The sequence below is a fragment of the Vulpes vulpes genome, chromosome 5, assembly GCF_048418805.1.
Source record: "Vulpes vulpes isolate BD-2025 chromosome 5, VulVul3, whole genome shotgun sequence".
In the NCBI taxonomy this organism is placed as follows: Eukaryota; Metazoa; Chordata; class Mammalia; order Carnivora; family Canidae; genus Vulpes; species Vulpes vulpes.
In genome coordinates this window covers 25,866,277-25,885,645 of record NC_132784.1, presented here as the reverse complement: position 1 = coordinate 25,885,645, position 19,369 = coordinate 25,866,277, and the positions used below count along the sequence as shown (strand labels likewise).

At 39.2% G+C, this 19,369-nt stretch overlaps 1 long non-coding RNA gene across 2 annotated transcripts in view; it reads left to right on the top strand.

Annotated features, from left to right (window-relative positions):
• The window catches only part of LOC140598981 (uncharacterized), a 45,598-nt gene extending 44,933 nt beyond the window's left edge, over positions 1-665 (top strand). For both annotated transcript variants that reach the window (XR_012001506.1, XR_012001505.1), the window contains one exon: positions 492-665. This is a non-coding gene — a long non-coding RNA (uncharacterized lncRNA). The remainder of the gene's footprint in view (positions 1-491) is intronic.
• Positions 666-19,369: the final 18,704 nt, after the last annotated feature.

Sequence of the window (19,369 nt, the reverse complement as noted above, 5' to 3'; positions counted from 1 at the left end):
TTTATTTGTCTGTACGTAGTCTCATTATAATCATGACATAATAAAGAAAAGAAGTGTGATTTTGTCAATCATCTACTAATAGTGATAGAGCTTGAAAAAGATTGTCTAGTTGTTTTTTCCTCGGGCTTCATCACAACTAAACATACCCAAATGGTCAACCTTAATGCACCCTCTGACCATTTTAATTTAGGTTCAAAATACAAAGTGCTGCAGAGTGCTATTATTAGGTGGAATTATGACTGAACCTAAATACAAAGACTGTGCACGGGCTACTAAGGCACAGTTCTTGTATGGAGGATATATGAAGCTTCTTCTTGTTCCCATAAGCTCAAAATTGGTCTGGGGATAGGCAAAACTTATTTCACTTGCTTTTGCTGAAGTTTAAAGTACTTCAATCGTAGAGGATAGATCTAGCCCCTATAGAAATTGTGAGCTGATGTTATTTTACATATTTACTGAGAGATTTGTCTTATGCTTTTCCTCTTTTCTAGAAAGCAAGCTACATGAAGACAAGGATTTCATGCTTACATTTCTGTCTGCTGGTTCTCCAACAGTTCCACCAGCACCAGCCCCAGCCTGCAGGGGAGAGTCAATAAATTCTCAGTGAGAGAAAAAAAAGAAAACCAAATATTCGCTGAATAAAGACCTGAAAAAAAAAAAAAAAAGATCATGTGCTCTTTGCCAGGAAAGGTCAGCATCGCATGCTGATGGTCCCAGTACCCAGTGTCTCTAAAGCTTTTTTGACGTCTTGGCGTTTACAGAACCATTCAAGAGAGGTCAATGGATACAAGGCGTTGGTTTTTCTTTTCCTTGGAAAACACACACACACACACACACACACACACACACACACACACAAAATCTGATAGCATCTTCACTAGCCCACATGATACTTCTGGTTTCTTGAGGCATTTGGCAAAGAGAAAAGCACAGGTTGAACTGTTTAGAAAAAGATAAAGGATCCTTTTCTGAATTTTGAAAACTTGGGGCTTTTACACATGGTTTCAAACTTGATTGAGCACGTAAAGCCCAATGAAGACAGATCCTGCAAAGGCAAAGAAACCCTATCTGATGAGTGCCCCAAGTGTGAACACACCACACCATAACCATGTGGAAATAATAGCCTATATCGGCATCGAAAGCTTGTGTTTAATGAGAACAGTGTCATTGTTCTCAAAATTCTAATTTGGTAAACATCTTATGGCGCTGACTCATCAGTACTGAAAATCCAATAATAAATCACCACCGCGAGTTAGCACTAATGCTGGGATTCACATCACAAAGTGTGCTACAGCATCCGCTGAAACTCAAACAGGTCGCTGAAAGGTGCATTTCATCAGCAAGCAATTTAATTCATATCAAAGGAATTTTACCCCAATTGAGTGGCAACTGGCTACTTTTGAAAGCCGTAAACTGTTGGGGGAAACGAGTTGTGTGTCAGCTCCCCATGGAAAGGTAGTCCTCTCTGATCCTGGAGGTTTTAAAAGTCATTTCTTCAAATTCCATAGCAAACAATATGAAATAACAACCCAGTATCTTTGTATCTTAATCATGTTCGGTAACGAAGCCCTTTAGATAATTGGCACTGCTTCTGTAGTAGGCCAAACTTTCTTTCAAGTTACAAATACTCACAAAAGGTTTACATTATAAGGGGCTGCTTTGGAGATGTGCAGATTTAGTTTGTAAGTACAAAGTGAACATGCAAATTGCCTTATCTTGTGGGATTCACAAACAACCATCATTCAGATTGATTTAATACATGGCTTTTTATCTTTAAAAGTGTTAATTAGAAAATAGGGACAGTTCTCTGAACACTTAAGAGTAATAAATAGATCAAAACAGCATCCATGCTTCTGTGATGGAACTTCTGAAGGCTTTGTAAAAGGATTAATACAATTGTCAAAAAGACCACAGTATACATATTTAATAGTGTTACCAAGCTACAATTACATTTTCAGGCCTTCATAGCTAAGTTTTCCAATATTTGCTATCATGAAAAACTGAGATTTTGTGCCACTTCCATACAACATTTTGGAGTTACCATCTTATCTGAATTTTTCTGTCTTGGACCTCCAAACACATGCTTCCAGAGAAGATTCTAGAACGACAAGTGAATATCAGAAGTTACTCACTTGACGACGGGCCGTTAGCGTTGCATAAAGTGAAATATTAGGAGAAAAAACAGCTGTGATGCACGCATTTTCTTCTCAATGAAAAATATCAAACTATTTACTGAGCATTTGCCTGTGTTTTGAAATTTCCCTAGGACACTTAAGTGTGTGTACTGAAGAGTCACTCTCGGCGGCTCTGCTGTTGCCGGGCTCGGTGACTTCGGGCAGGCGACGTTATATCTCTGTGCTTTGGTTCATCGGGTAAAAATGTGCAAGACCACAGTCCCTTTCTCTTAGGGTCTTATGGTGGGGATTAAATAAGATTGTGTGGAACACTGCCTGGAACTTGAGGGAGTGTTCAGTAAGTTATGATAATTGAGGCAATGGCTCATGAATGTAGATGGAGGTTTTCACTAGGCTTAATTCTATGGTTATCCCGTCAGTAGCACTGAAAATTCTTGGGAATGCCTCTTTAAATTCATAAGAAAGGCAAACATGCCCAGTACAGGGTGAGGATCCTTGGTTTCCCTGTGTCAGAGAACTTGACTTTCCCTCCTCTTCATGATAAGGACTTGAGAGGCCAAACCATGGTATGAGCCACTTCCTTTCTAATGTCTGTGTTTGTGTCTTGTTTCATCTTTATTCAGTATTTTGACTTAACTAATAATATATGCAGGTGGCAAAAGAGTCAAGAAGTATAAAACCCACAATAAAATGAGTTTGCTAGAAAATCCAGTTTTTTGAAGCCATCATTCTAGAAATTGTCTCTGCATCTTGCTTTGTCCCTTTTGATCTGTTTCTATTTCTTTTTTTTTTTTTTTTTTTTTTTTTTTACAATTTTTCTCTATTAGGCCTTTTTCCTGACCACGTCTTCCAAATCGTATCCCTTATCCAGTCTCTTATGAACTGGAGCTTCATACTCCCTAGGCCTTTGGCCTCTCGGATCCCGAACTTCCCTTGGTTTTCCTGCCGATCAGCCCCTTAGTTACTCTGCTCCTTCTGGAGGACAGCCTTGGGAACCTTAACCACCCCCCCACCCCCAGCTTCCACTATAGTACGAATCCTTTTCACTCATTGCCTTATCCCTTCATACTTCAAGATGACAGTACAGGGGAAAGTTAAACTCTAGTGGTTGGAAGTCACTACGAATTTCTATGATTTCCCCTCCGCTGTGCCCTTCTCTTATTTATTTCAACTTTATGGAGCTTGTTGGAGCACACTTGCAGGCCTGGCAAGATCGTGAGTGCTGTATATATGTTATCTGATGGGATTCCTTCACTAATCCCTTACTTTCTTATGCCAACCACAAGGGCAACATTATCCTCATTTTACAGATGAGGAAGCAGGTTTAGAGAGATTAAGTCGTTTGTCCAAGGTCCCATAACTTACAAGTGGCTGAGCCAGAATCCGGAAGTGGCCTGCCAGCCAGGACTTTGGTCATGGTGCCGAGCAGTATCCCCTGGCACGTCTGCACTCCGGCGTTCCTTCAGCTGGTTCTCGTTCCACCCTGGAACCTCTGTGATCCCATCCTCACCATCATCGGGTTGGGTTCCTTCCTCATTTCCTGACAACACTGGGCCTAGTCCGATCTTCCTCTTGGTCCTACTTCTTCCCTTTCACATCTTGACGTTCAATCTGTCCATGATCACTTGCAAGCCAGAAGGATCGAGGCCATCTCCCCTATTCCTGAGTGAATCCAGACTCAGAGAGAAGATGGGCACAGTGAGCTGACGGTGCCATTAGGACGAATGGTGGGCCTTCGGACTCCTGTCCAGCACCCTCACCGCCCCAGGCCTCTTCTCAGGCTGCAGCCACACCCAGGCTCCCTGCCTGGACACACTTTGTGTGCCCTCACTGCCTTCTCTTCCGCCTCTAGATCCCACAGTTTTGTGGATGATCCCTCTTTCCATTGAGTCCTTCTTTCTGTTGATAGATGTTCTTGTTTTTTATCACCTGGAGATACAGAGAACTTTCTCTGGGCCTTACTACTCTTTCCTGATGTCTGTCTTCTCTCCTCCACCCACACCCCTTCTCTCATATAGTTCAAACTCCTATCAGAGTTAGTTGTTTCCCTGTACTACATTATTTTTCACTTGCTCATGCCTTTCTACCTTGCAATTTGGCTTCCCCATCAGCTGCCCTGTATCTTGGTGGAAGCTGTTATTCCTAAAGGCATTCCTGTGCATTTCACTGCCGGATTCAGTCTCTGCAATCTGAAAGGTCTTCATGACTGTGGCCACTGGAAGCCTCTGTGGGTTTGTACTTGTTCTGGATTCTACAGACCATCCTTACCTAAGGCAGAAATTGTGAGATCTCTATCCCATTATGCTGGGAATAACCCATTAGTAATCCTTGCCTCTCTTTTAACCTTGACTTTACTAAAAATTCTGCTAACTATTACCTGATTTCTGACTATTTTCCTTCTTGTACTAGAATCAATTTTTTAAAAGATTTATTTATTCATGACACACACACATACACACACACACACACAGAACACAGGCAGAGGGAGAAGCAGGCTCCTTTGAAGGGAGCCTGATGCGGGACTCAATCCTGGATCCAGGGATCAGGCTCTGAACCAAAGGTAGATGCTCAACCGCTGAGCCACCCAGAGGTCCCTAAAATCAATGTTTTAGAAGCTGCCTAGAATCTCATGGCCTGTAGTCTTTGGAGCTTATCTCGTCACTGTCATTGTCCATCAGGGAGGAGAACCCACCCCTACATTGCAGCCTAATCATGAACGTTCTCCTAACTCTTGATAGATGGACACCCTTGACTTGGGCCTCCACTCTCTCTACCTTTGGGATCTCTCATTATCACTTTGGATTCTCCAGTGGGACACTTAATTCTGAACAGTGCCAACTGTTCTCAAAACCACACTTTAAGTTCACTAAATCCAATGAACTTCCTCCCAGTACAGCAAGTAGGCCTATCCTCTTAGTGGCATGGAGAAATCAAAATGTAGATTCCATATTCTTCTGGAGTGCTCATGCCAGTGTGACTAACTGGATCAACTTGGGGCTGTCATAGGAACTATATCACTTTCAGGTTCTCTGCATCATTAAATCCTCCTGCTTGTTCACACAGGCTACCCCGATCTTCCCACTTTTATTGCCTGTTATAACAACTCAATAGGGGTTCACTTTTTCTTTTCACCAGTTCCTCGCGTAATACCCTTCCCTTTGCTTTCAGCCATTTCTCCCTTGGGACTCCCATTTATTTCTATAACTTCATTTTGATACTCTATACATACAACTCTCTGCTCTGGAACCTTATTATTTAGATATCCCAGGAAACATTTATGTTAATACATCCAGAAACAATCTGATATTTTCTGACTCCATAAAAAAAAAAATCCTAGCTTCTTTGCTGCTCCACCCCACTACTATTAAGAGAACTACCATTCTTCTAGTTATTAAGATAAAACTTGTTTGGTAACGATTGATTTCTTTTACTTTGTTGCTTCCACATCCAATTGGTTATCAAATCTAGCTACTTTTTCTTCATTGTCAAGTGCATCTTGGCTTTCTTTTTCTTCTTCTTCTTCTTCTTCTTCTTCTTCTTCTTCTTCTTCTTCTTCCTTTTTTAATTCTAGACATCACTATCCTGGTTATTTCTTTCTTGAATGCCACATTAGCTCACATGGCTTTTACTGGCTCTGCCTCTACCTTTCCTGTCACTGCCCTTTTGTAAGGCCGGGTTCTGATTAAATGAGATGCTATCTGCAAGAATTACTTTATAATATGTTTTGCTATATGAATATTAGTTTATCTTATTATGTCACTGAGTTGCTCAAACATCATTAAATTTTCCCCAATGCCTACTTAATAAAGTTGAAATGCCACCATCTGTTTTTTAGGATGCCTTATAACATTGTCCAAATTTATCTTTCCAGACATTTTCTTCTAATCCTTATGGATTTTTTTTCTAGCCAGCTGAAAATCTTGCCATTTGTTGGATACACCCCCATCACCTGCACTGTGTTTGTGCCTTTCTACCTCTCCCCCACCACTCAATTGTCTCTTCCCCAGTGAGATGGAAGTTAGCTGAACAAATGATATCTGGCATTCTTTGGTAAAAGATGACTGTCATTAATTAAGTTTTTGGGTTTGGCACAGGTCTATCTATTGATTTTGCATTTTTCTTATGGTTCATATTTGAACATTAAGTCATAATCCTCCTTTATCCACATGGTTATCTTCAGCAGATAGAAAATAATAGGTATTGACCATGTAGGGGAAAAAAAAAAGAGTTGAGGAAATTAGTTGATGATAAACTCAATATGAGCTGAGAGTATAATGTATCTATTAGAAAGCTAGCAAGATTAGGTTGCATAGATTTTAAAAACATCTATTTCGTGGGAAATTACAATCCCTTGATTCTCAGTATTGCTTGGTCTATTCTAGGATATTATGTCTGGTTTGCCCATTTGAGGAGGAGCATTGACAGATTGGAGCATGTGCAGAAAGGATGACTAGGGTAGTGAAAATTATAGAAATTATCTTGTAAGTTAAATGAGAGGAAGACCCAGGGTAATTTAACATGCAGAAGAAAAGATAAAAAAAATAGCTATCATCTATCAGAAAGAAGAGGTGCTATGCATATTTCTCCAAAAATAGGGGTGGAATAAGTAGAGTAATTTGTGAGTCATTATCATAAAAAGAAATTTTTGACAAGACCTCTCCCATGGTGGACAGTAAGATTGAGTCTGATGGATCAAGAGCACTTTAGGATTTTCTGCAGGGGAGGGATGTCATACTAGCTGTCCAGAAATACCTCTTTAAACTTTAAGATTTTAAAAATTAGAGAAAACTAAGACCAAACCCTTAGGGAGTCATTGGGATAGCTTCACATGAAAACGACAGATACAACGGACATGACTTTGCTAGGCCAAAGCTAGACAAAACAAGGTATGAACTAAGGTAGAGGTCCTAGCAATGGAAGACCCCATCCCACCCCAAGCCCCGCAAAATGTTGTGAATTACAAGAGAAATATCAACAGACTTCATATTTGGGCGATTTGTCAAAAATTATGCTTTACTTAGAGGTTGACAGTGCCATGGTGAGTCTGAAAAAACAGTTGGCCTAAAAAGACCTCTGGATGGGAATGAGTAGATTAGAGGATAGTGTTGGAGCAAACTGCAATTTACCTAGGAAGGTGGTAGAAGGGTGGTCACTGGCATGTGACTATGAGAGAAAGTAATGTTCAGGCTGACGACAGTAGGGGACTTGCCTGATTCCCAGAAGACCACTTCTGAACCCAACAGGCACAGTCTCATGCCCACCGCAATGCCTTCAGATTCACCTGATGCACTTGATGTTTACAGTCCCTTCTCTCACCACATCTCAGTTACTTTTGTTTCCATCTGCATTCTATTTTCCTTGCACGGTGCACTGGCTAAACTTGTGGGTGCCAAGCTTTCTCAACGAGCTGTCTGTCTCTTGGCTCTCCATTTGTCTTCAGGTTGTCAACTGCAATTTTGATCACAGTTGAATTTTATTCCGCACAGCTGCACTATGAGTTGCATGAACTGGTCTTCAGTGATTCTCTACTCCACTGCCCTCCCCCTGCCCCCATTTCTCAATCTAACGTCTTAGTTCCTGCATTCTCTCACCACCTGTCTTGGCTCCAGATCACACTCAAAGTTGTTTAATTCCAGACTAACATGTATGGCCTGGATGCAACTTTACTAGTATCAATGGAAAGAAAAAGATTACCTATAATCTCATAAGTCATAGAAAAAGTATAAAAAGCATGAGCAAGTGTAATTTATCACCCTGAGCAAGTAGGCATGTAATTACTTGCAAGGCTGCTTTTAGTTTAAAGCATAGTTTTCTATTTCTATCCTTAAACGTTTTCCCTGTGTAGAAGTTTTGGAGAATTTGGCACATTTGCAAATGCCTGGTGCTGGTGTTACTTCTGCAAAATCATGTGCACATCATTCAATGGCATTGCAACTATCTCCAATTTAGCCAGAGGGGTCTGCTAGCACTTCTATTCCAGATCCTCTTGGCTAGTATCGGGGCATTGAAGTTTTAGTTGTCCAATAAACTACAACACAGGATGAAGTGTACTAACAGTGTTTACACAAATTAAACAGCCAAATAAGTTCTGCAAAATTAGTTGTTAATTCTCTTTGGTGTTATCACTATTGTTGGCATACATTGCATTCATCAAATTATATCCATTTATGTGTTTATTTAAGGGAAACACTAAATAAATTACATTTTTCGTTTTAATTTGCCCTTGAATTTCAAAAGTCATCCTTCTTGTTCTGCATATATGGCATTTACCATTTTATTAGCCTAAAAATATTCTTTTTAAAAAGTTTGGGTATTTCTGGGATTGAACATTGGTAGCTATGAAGTGTGCCTTTTTTTATCAAGGCATTTTGATTTCATGAAAATCTCCATTCCAAGTAGGGTAGGCTCTTACTTGAGAGAATATCTCAGTTTAGCAATTCTGAGCATGACCCAACATGGTGACAGCTCCTGACTATGATCCATCAGGTGTAGCAACCACCACTATCTGAATGCATCTCCTAAAAAAAAAAAAAAAGAAAGAAAAAAAATAGAAGAAAGAACTGTATTGGTTCCTTTCTGGCCAGTGGTCTTCATTAATATTTGGATCAATGGACATTCTTATGTACAAAATAGCCTAAGACTATTTCCAGTGTAGAGGACTACAAACAGGACAATTTCAGATAAAATTGGGTATGGCAAACAAATCAACCAACATATTTTGCATAGTGGTTAGATTTTAGTTACCTGAATTAATGGGAGGTAGTATTGCTCTGCTTCCTCCAAAAGTCACTCCCTTTGGGTCTAGAGAATAACCTCATATCCAATAGTTCTAAATAACAATGTGGCTTTGGTAGAAATGAGTTAAAGAGACCTCAAAAGCTATTGAGTTGACCTGGTCCATCTTTTTTACACCTGTTCAATGTATCTCTTTCCCCAAATTCATACTTAAGATTGATTGAATTAACCATTAGCTAAGTTTAGCACACTAACCCAAATAGATATGGTTTGTTCCTAAGCTTGCTGTATGACTCACTCTCTTTCTAGATTCAGGAAACTTATCAAGTACCATAAGATCAGCTCCTGTTGGGCTCTTGGTACATTTGGCACAAAAGTGAATGAAAATGGTGAAAATGTCAACTAAGTTGTTAAACATGAAACATTCTTAAGTAAACAAAATTTTCCAACCACTTTATACGTGTACAATTGTGCTTAGGCCCTCTGGTTACATGGAGTACTACTACCTTATGATGCCTGTCATCATCTGTGACTTAGAGCACAGTGGATCTTCTACAGCAAAAGAATTACCCTCCATAGTGGATATCTTGGGAAGATGTATGACAGTGAAATTCTGGGTCATTTTTCTGTGGGCTTGAAGCTTACTTAAGGTCTTGGGCAGTTCTATCCTCCAACGACACAGTGCTGTCAGGAGATGGCTGTTGGCTTTGAGACTTCTGGCAAACTACTGACATGTTTCTTCTACGTTATGTGTGATATTGCTTAATATGTCCTTTTTAGGCAAATGCACAATAATTGAAAACAACAATGACAAGGTTGGGACATCAGTGTCCTAACCAAGAGTCGGGGATGATCTTATATGTGCCTCCTCAAGACATATTCTTACTCAACACATGTGATTTACAGATAAAGTAGATAATTATTTTTAAAATGTGTGTGTATGTGTTTTAAAAGATTTCATTTATTTAGTTGAGAGAAGGAGAGTGAGAAAGAGACAGCAGGAGCAGGGACAGAGGGAGAGGGAGAAGTAGACTCCCTGCCGAGTAGGGGGCCTGATGTGGGGCTCGATCCCGGAACCCCAAGATCATGAACTGAGCCGAAAGCAGATGCTGAACCAACTGAGCTACACAGGTGCTCCAATACATTTCTTTATTTAAAGAGATTTTTTTAAAGTAATCTCTATACCCAACACGGGGCTCGAACTCCCAACCTTGAGATCAAGAGTCATGTAGTCTATTGACTGAGCTAGCCAGGTGCCCCTAAAGTAGATAAACTTTAAGCTTTTAAAGCTTCAGACATTTTTATGTTTTTGTATTTTGTTTTCAGAGTTCTTCCATTCAAAATCCCGAATAATGCTGCCTTTGTTATATAATCATGCAATTGTAGTCTTTTCTTGAAAGCAGGCGAAGTTCATTTCTATTGTAGAAAAAGAGAAATGTAGAAATCTGGATTCTCTCTTTGCCTCTTATTATAGGATACAGGAGCCTAGTAAAATGCTAATAATATTTTAGTAGGAGAATATGGCACCTTTTACGGCTTTTAACTACATTTAGGTGACATCATGGCTCCACATGACAACATGAGTTAAGATGAAATACACTCATTAAAAAACAAATTCCATCATGTCATGGGTAACTTGTGATCTCTAGCTTTGGAGCGTTAAGCCTTGTAGATCATGCCAGGGCCTACGTGAAGTCTGTTATTAATAATAAGAATAAATTCCACCCCACTCCTTAGGTTGCTCATTCACATCACTAGTCAACAACTCAACACACTCTTCAGAAACAGAAAAAGAGAAATCTAGTACATTCTAATGATTTGAATAATTGCTTGGAAACCTGATAATGCGTTAACATTCATTTGCTGAAAAGTGGGCTAATGATGGTTAAGCGATTTCATCTTAAATTGGGGGTGTGCCTATTTGTATGTATCTGTGGCTGGTTAGCTTCTTGGTTAGAGCACTGTTCTAAGGAAGCTCAGATCAGGGACGTTTCCTCATGTGGCCCTGTCAACTTCTCTCTTTCAAGGGTCTCTTTCATCTTTGATCCCAGCCTGCCGTGACACACGTGTTTACTACTGGTCGATAAGGACGTGAGATTGGAGTTCATGCGTTGCTTAAAGCAAATCTGTCACCATACTGGAGACACCTATTCACAGCACGTAACCCACGTGGGTGATTCCGTAGCCTCACCTCAAGGGCTGTCTCTCTGGGCTCCTGCAGATGGGCCCGTATAGATATAAAGACACAAACACTAGTGACACTTTCTAATCATGTCACTAAGGGACATTCATCTAGATGAAAGATCATTATGAAACAGTGAGTTGTGTGTATCAAAGATTAGTTTAAAGACAGCTGTAGATTTATTATTTTAAAATCTCTGGATATGGGGATTGGATTAGATAAACTTTAAAGTCCTTCCAGCTCTAAGCCCTTCCAGCTCCCTACAAGTCTCCGAGTGCATTGATTAACATACATAATGTAAAACAATGTAGTTTTGTAAAGCAAAAATTGGCAGGAAGAGAATATTCTCTTAAGAAAAACTACTTTCTGTGAGTCTTTCCCTTCAAGCTACCAAAAAAAGGTGATCAAGTAGAGCTCAAAAATAATTTCTGGGCTTAAACTTAAAATTCTTTTATCTGGAACAGATTATTTCATTCCACAATTAGAAATGAGATCCAAAATGCAAATATTACTGAGAGAGATAGCACATTGCCTCACATTCACACTATGGTGTTAACAACTGCTATAAGAGCCATTTTACAGAGTAAGTTTGAGAGGGGGAAGCGTACCTTATTCAAATATATGAAGATGATTTTACGATTTTACAAATCGTATCCTATTTTATTCCAGTCCTAATTCTGCCAACCCTTCTGGGTATGTAACAATTTTAAAGACAGTGCTTCAAAATTTGAAGAGGGGAAAATGTGGAAACAGCTTAAATGGGAATGTAACTCTGAGGCTTTCACCAGATACATTTCCATGGTTTTCTAGCTAGTTCTATTTTCTTGAGAAGGGGGGGGGGGGATTCTTGGAATTAAATGTACAATGAAACACCAAATATATACTGGTTCTTCAAAGCTTTGTAGCTTTATTTTTAATGCTGTCTCTGTTTATGTCGTGTCTCTCTTACATCTGAATTTGGTGACACATGCTGTTTGCTATCCCGTTGACCAGAAGGAAATCTGTTCTATCAGTATTTGCAGATCTATTTCATTTGGAGTTCGGTCTAGCCATGTAGAAATGTTATTTTGATAGTAATAAAACAAAAATTCAGTAGGAGAAAAATCAATTCGTAAATGAACTGAATTTCAAGGCTCCAGAATTTCTGTTTCCCACTGTCCCTGTACATGAAACAAGGGAATCAGGGCTACACATGTAGTAAAGTGATGCAAGTTGATACATAAGTTATTTTCTTCTTCTTCTTCTTCTTCTTCTTCTTCTTCTTCTTCTTCTTCTTCTTCGGGAGTAGAAGAGGGAGGGGGAGGGGAGGGCAGAGAGAATTTTAAGCAGGCTCCATGCTCAACTCTGAGATAATGACCTGAACCAAAATTAAGAGTCGGACGCTTCGCTGACTGAGCCACCAGGGGCCATGGAAATCCCCTGTTCTTGATGTAAGAGTCTGAAAAGGTTATAAAGGAACCCCATTACATTCTGTCCCAGAGGCATTCTTCCACTGGTCTGGTTGCTCAGTCCTGGTGGGACAAGTGCAGATGCAGGCCTCACCTGGGCCAGCTGGTCAGACATGTGAGCCTCCTAAGTCACTGGAATAAGAATCGCAATCAGAATTGAAGTCCTGAGGTTTTGCAAAACACATTGGCTAGGTCTTAATTGAAAGGATGGTTATCTGTCCATCCCACCCAAGAGATCTCAGGTCACTTGAATAGTAATGACAACAAGAGCACTCCTGCCTGGCTCTACTGCACTTCCTGTTACTGTTTTATGGGACAAGTTGAGTTCTTTTCATCTGTGAAGCTGATACCAGCAAAAGCTAATAGTGTCTAATGCACTGCCCTCTACTACTACCCTTGTCCGGTGCCAGTGTTTCTGGTCTTTATCCTACCCCTCGACCTTGAGTCTAGATGCCTGCCAGACCCTCTTCTGGCAAGAGCAGCTGTCACTTTTGGCCCATTTCAAGACCTTGTATGTTTGATGAACTCCTTCAGTGAGATCATTTTTTTTATCTTTTGAATGTTAGGGACCAGACCTTTGAAAAATTGGTATTCTTTTTCTCTATAACTAGAAATTGGAAACTTAACTTATGTGGGTACGGCATAGTGGAAGACCAGGCTTTATTCTTCTTAACTTCCCATATAATCAAAAGAATCTAATGAATTCAAGTTGCCTGTAACATTTTGTGTGTTTCTGAGTTGAAACCGAATTCCCAAACAACCATGTGAACAATAATGAAATTCAGGCAAAGAAGCTCTATTTTCCTGTTGTTAGGAAGGGGACTCTTATGGTGAACTCTTGAGTTCTATTCCCTGTGATTTAAGACAACATAAAATTTAGTACTTATCAGCTGTATTTTGGCTTTAAAATTATTACAAAGAGCCTGAAGAAATGTAATGGCTGAATGGAGTTTGATCAGAAATACAACTTACAGGATTATGTGATGCATGCATTCTCCCGTGTTAGGAACCATGCAACACACTCTACAGATTACAGTTTAATTGTGGAGATGATACAATAAAAGAGTCTCTCAAACTTCCATATGAGAACTTAGGTACAGTAAGCAGAATGTAATTATTCCAGTTGGAATTTGGCCAGAAGCTGGGGATTAAAAACCCTTAGTGTTATGAAAAGTTCCATGGGATGTTTAATGACTAGAAATAGCCAGAAGCTTAGATTTATGACATCCAAAAATAGTACCCCTAGCAGGATTAGTCCACCCAGGTCATGCTGGGGCACAGTTTGGGCAATAGTCAAAAAACCCCATTTATTGAATCATAAACATAATTTCTAGCAGCTCTGGGTTGGAGATTTGTATTCAAACACTACTTACCAACTTTTAGCAGCTTCCTTAGATGTAGCATCCCACTGACACTCTGTAAATGCACAATAATAAAGAAAATGTTAGGTAGGCTTGAATGATAATGATGATAATTTAGGAGGCCAAGAAGCAAAGCTGACTTTACAAGTAGGTGACAGAGAGGGCTCCAGATCTTACATGATTTCAAAGCTATGGAAACACAAAAAACATCACCTGTGTTCCCTTGCTAGTGACTGTAATCTCACAAATGCAATTTTATTCTTTTTGGTTAATGCTCAACCTCTATTGCAAAACAAACATACCTGAAAAAGTTAATACATAACACTTAGTTGTTATTGAAATCATAGAGTAACATGAGGTTTTCATGCTCTATTCTAAGGAATTTTCACAGAACTGAAGAGTAAAGGATCTTTAAGAATGAGGACATTGGGTGAGGCAAACACCAAGGAAAGAATAGTTTGCAGAAAGAAAAGTATAGGCCCAACAAAGACACATTTCTCTAGTCTCATTGTTATGGGCTAAATTGCGTCCCCCCCCCCCCCCCGCCCCCAACCCCTCACCCCAAATTCATATGTCAAAGCTCTAATTCCTATTACTACAAAATGTAACTTTTAGAGATAGGGCCTTTAAAGAGTTAATTATGTCAAAATGGGATTTTTAGGGTGGGCCCTGATCCAATCTGGCAGGCCTCCTTATAAGAAGAATAAATTTGGAAACAGAGAAACAGCAAGGATGTATGTGCACAGAGAAAAGACCATGTGAGGACACAGGGAGAAGGTGGCCTTCTGTACTCCAAGGAGTGAGGCCTCAGAAGAAATTAACCCTGCCATCACCCTGACCTTGGACTTCTAGCTCCCCAAACTGTGGGAAAATACATTTCTGCTGTTTAAGTCAACCAGTGTGGTATTTTGCTATTGGGAGCCTCAGCAAACTAAAACACCCTTTTTCAGAGGAAAGGCGTCAGGACTGCTAGTTAAATCTCTCAACTTCTTTGAGGTTGAGGCTTTCATTGAAAGTGGTTCTAATGTTTCTTGGATCTTTCTAGCCTCAGGGAAAGTTCCTGTGGATCAAGCCCATCACCTCAGGTTGATCTTGTAAGGCATAGTTTAAATTCAAAAGGTTATTTGGGTATTCATGAGCTGCTGGAATGAAGAGAGGTGATGAGCAAAAGTCAAGCTAGAGGAGGCTAAGCATGCAGCTTACCAGGCTTATGATCAACCTGCAGTAGGATGGCTCCTGGTTTGTCCATAGCCGTGGTTTGTTGGCCAATCCTGTCCTTTCACTACTAAAAACCATGGGCAATTTGCCATGATAGTCCTCTTTTGGGCACTTCTGTTGTATAAATGAATGTTGGTGAGAGGATTTCAAAATAGGCTTTGGGGCTATGATAACTTTGGTGTCACCAAGCGTTGAAGGATCTCCTGCATTAATATTATTTAATGTAAACGTAAAGTAACTGTAGTAACAGAAAGTCAGATTCTTCATGTATAAAACTGGGATAAATTTTAATAATAAGACTATAGGCTTTGAAAAATGCAACTATTGATATTTTACTAGTGGAACCCAGGAGTCTTAAGGGCAAGGAAAATTGACTGATACTTTGCCAAATCACTGTGAGAAACTTCCAATTATGTGGAAGTGTAAATGTTCACTATTATAAAGGATCTTCCAAGATAGGCTAAATATTTACCAGTTTTCTTCTTTTTAAATCACAAATAAGACTTCTCTTATTGGTTTGGGTTTTTCTAATAAGAGACAGGCTGCGAAAAACCTGGAGGAGACTAAAAGAAAGAGACTATTCTCTTTCTTTTCCCACTCAAAATGTATCTTGCATCTCATATAGTCAGGAAATCTTTCATTTTTGGTTTTGAAATTTATTCCACAATTATTTTATTCTGCCAAGATACTGCTAATGCAATTTAATATCTGTTGCATCAAAAATACCAGAGGTATGATGTTGAATATGAATATGAAACACGTAATTTTAGCAGCAAATTAAGTCGTAGTTAAGTAGAATGTAAGCAAATTATTTAGAGAAAATCTGCAGGAGGTTAAAAGTGTGCAGACATTTAAATGTTTAAGGACTCCTAATTGTCACATGGCTGCAATTGTCACTTGCAGCAGATGCACAAATAAATGATGGTATTGTGGGACAATTGTCATAGAAAGAGACTCATGTAAAGCCTTTTCTTTTAGTAATTCGTTCGTTGTTCCCTCTTTATTCTCATCCTTGTATATTTTCTCATGAGGATAGTTTCAAAGGGAATGTTACTCCTGAGAAGAAAGTTTCTGAGTAAAACCATTCTCTTAATAATGGTTCAGGCAGGAAAACAGAAACCACTCTAGGTATTTAAGATGGAGGTGATTTAATACAGGGAATTTGTTACATAAATGATGGAAATGTTGGCAAGGTGGTGGTGAAGTGATCCTGAAATTAAAAACCATAGGAAGCCACTACCACCCCAAGGATTAGAAGGACAAGGGGGTGGTATTTCTTTTCACAGTTCAAAGATGAGGACCATCCTTGGGAAACTAGAACCTAGATACCCAGGTGAGGACTGTCTTACTGGACCTGAGACCCCTGAGAGAGGAGCTTCTCTCGTAGAGCCACAATCACAGAGAAGATAGAATCATTGTCATGGGTGAAAATAAGAGCAGGAAACAACAACAACAACAACAACAACAACAACAACAACTGTGACTCTGCCATCTTTTACTTCCCCCAGGATTTTGCCAGTGCCTCCCCTTGGCCAAACCTACCAAAATCTAGTTGCAGGAACCTGGGCAATATAGTTCCCAGAGATACAAAGCAGAGCAGGGAAAGAGTAGGTAATGGATCAAGAACACACTAGCAGATGACCTGCATACAAAAAGGAAATTACTTTTGTTAGTTTGTGTTTCTCTTTAATTCATTTAATCTGGTTCACTCAGCCATGGTACAATGAAAATCACTTTGAGACCTTATGACAAATTGTAGACCACTCTTCTTTCTTTCTTTCTTTCTTTCTTTCTTTCTTTCTTTCTTTCTTTCTTTCTTTCTTTCTTTCTTTCTTTCTTTTTTTTCTTTCTTTCTTTTCTTTCTTTCTGAGTTATTTCATGATATAAGTAAAGGCCCCTGGGGCCACGGAATTAAAAATTCACTGAACAGTAACGCGAGATGAAGGAAGCACAGGCTGAGGAAAACCAAAATGGTACCTGTTACTGACATTTGAGTTTCAGACCCAGACTCTGAATATTCTTCAGAATATCAGCTTCCAACTTGCAACATGACATTTCAACTTTAGCAATTTTGTACTAATGAACTCCTTTATTTCTGCCTGTCTCATTAGGACACTCCATGCTTTCCAGAAACGCAAGTGAAGTTTAATAGAGATAAAGCCATTCCTCTGGCGCTGCTATGATCAAGAAGCTACAATCAATCTTGCTTTCTTCAAGCATGTCATAAAAAGAGCCTTTCCTTCTGATTAGCATTCTTGAACACAGTACAAGCTGATGACTTGCTTGAAGTCATTCACTGTAGGGATACAGCACCTACTGCACGTGATAAAACAACATAAGGCATATGAACTGCTCATTACAATCTAATTAGTTTGGGCTTTTCATTTCATTTTATGTCCTGAATTGAACCTGATTCAATATGATTCTGAGCTGGAGTTCATCATGTCTTCTCACTGGCAATGCAAGTTCATGGTGTTTGCTTGCTAGATTCCACAGTTATAGAGATGGTTCCTCTTTTTCTTTTTAGGAACTCATTAGAAAGAAGGTCATTAATATGAAATGGCTGAAGTCTTTGCTGTTGTATTTTCCTCTGAGAGAGACTTTGACTTGACCTAACACACATCACAGTTGCAAAGTATTTCAAGAAGGTTTGGCCATTTATAATAAACTGACTTACTGATGCAGGAGCTCACTTCCTTGCAATGCCCTAGGAGCAATAGTCCTAGCCCTTGGATTGCATTCCAGAGAATGACTAAACAAAAAAGGAAAACCTGGGTTAGTTGCTCTATCAAACTCTACTATATTGGAAACTTTTTGAAAGCAAGATGCCTCTATTTTGGGGTGGTTTCTGATAACATCTTTCCATGTCTCAAACTAGGACTTAGACTTTGCATGTAGACTAAGCACATTTTAATTTATCTGATCTCGATACTTTAAGTGTTGTAAGAAAAGAATGACTGGCATTATTTTGGAAGATATACACACTCTCTTCCCAGTGTCTGTTTTTGGAACAATGAAGATCCAGACATCTGGTTTTTTTTTTTCATGTCTTCATATGGAAGTTGTTGATATCTATTGGTTATTCATTTTTTTAAAAAAATTGAGAAATCTTTTAATATGGGCAATGTTAATATGAACTACTCGTAAGTATGTTTTGCTTGCTGCTCATATGAGCTCTGAAAATTTTGTTGTATCATCTGGAAAGCAAAGATTGTGTCTTATATTCACCTTATAAAACACCTTAGTTTTTTGCCAAAACATTCTCCTGTGTTTCCATGCCATGTGACTGAGTGCAGAATGAAGTCATTTGGAACTTGATTAACAAAATTATTCTGGATGAAGTGGATATCCTCCACACTACTAAGTTCAACTTAAAATAATAGTAGAAAGAAATAATCATACATACTCTTTGTTTTGTTGAGAGAATAATTTAACGATTTTACTTATTTATTTGAGAAAGTGAGAGAGAGCATGAGCAGGGGGAGGGGCAAAAGAAGGGGGAGAAGCAGACTCCCTGCTGTGCAGGGAGCCCAAGGTGGGGCTCCATCCCAGGACCCAGAGATCATGACTTGAGCCAAAGGCAGACACTTAACCAACTGAGATACCCAGGCTTCCTGAGAAAATATACATATTTTTTTCTTTTTTAAAATATATTTTTGTAATTGAAGATTGATTTGCCAACATATAGTTTGACACCCAGTGCTCATCCCATCAAGTGCCCTCCTCAGTGTCTGTCACCCAGTCACCCAAACCCTCTGCCTGCTTCTCCTTCCACTACCCCTTGTTCAATTCCTTCAGAAAATATATTTAGATGGCACATGTAAAAGCCTAGAATTATACTTTCACAAAGTATATGTTCCCCATGTTGTTTCCCTTCCCACTTCTCTGCTTTGGAGAAATTTTATTTAATCAGATTCCCACCCTAAAGAACATTATGACACTCCATGTTGTTTCTCTAATTCAGGATCAACCATGCTCTGTCCAAAAATGTTTCTTTCGTGATAGAGAGATTGATTTGATTCAATTCAATTTTTTTATGAATTGCCAGTGAACGGAGCTTTTACTGGTGATTGGATATTTCTGAGTGTCTTGCATAAACTACTTTTTACCATTCTAAAGCCCATAGCAATGGTAACATTTTTAGAACATTTGATCCATTTCGTAAAGAAACTAAACTAGGTGAATATCTGCTCTGTTTATTTAGATTTCATATCCTAACTGGTGGCTTTTTATTTCTGCAATAATTTGTTGAAAGCTTGTGGTTAGATGGTATGTAACCTTTAATTCAGC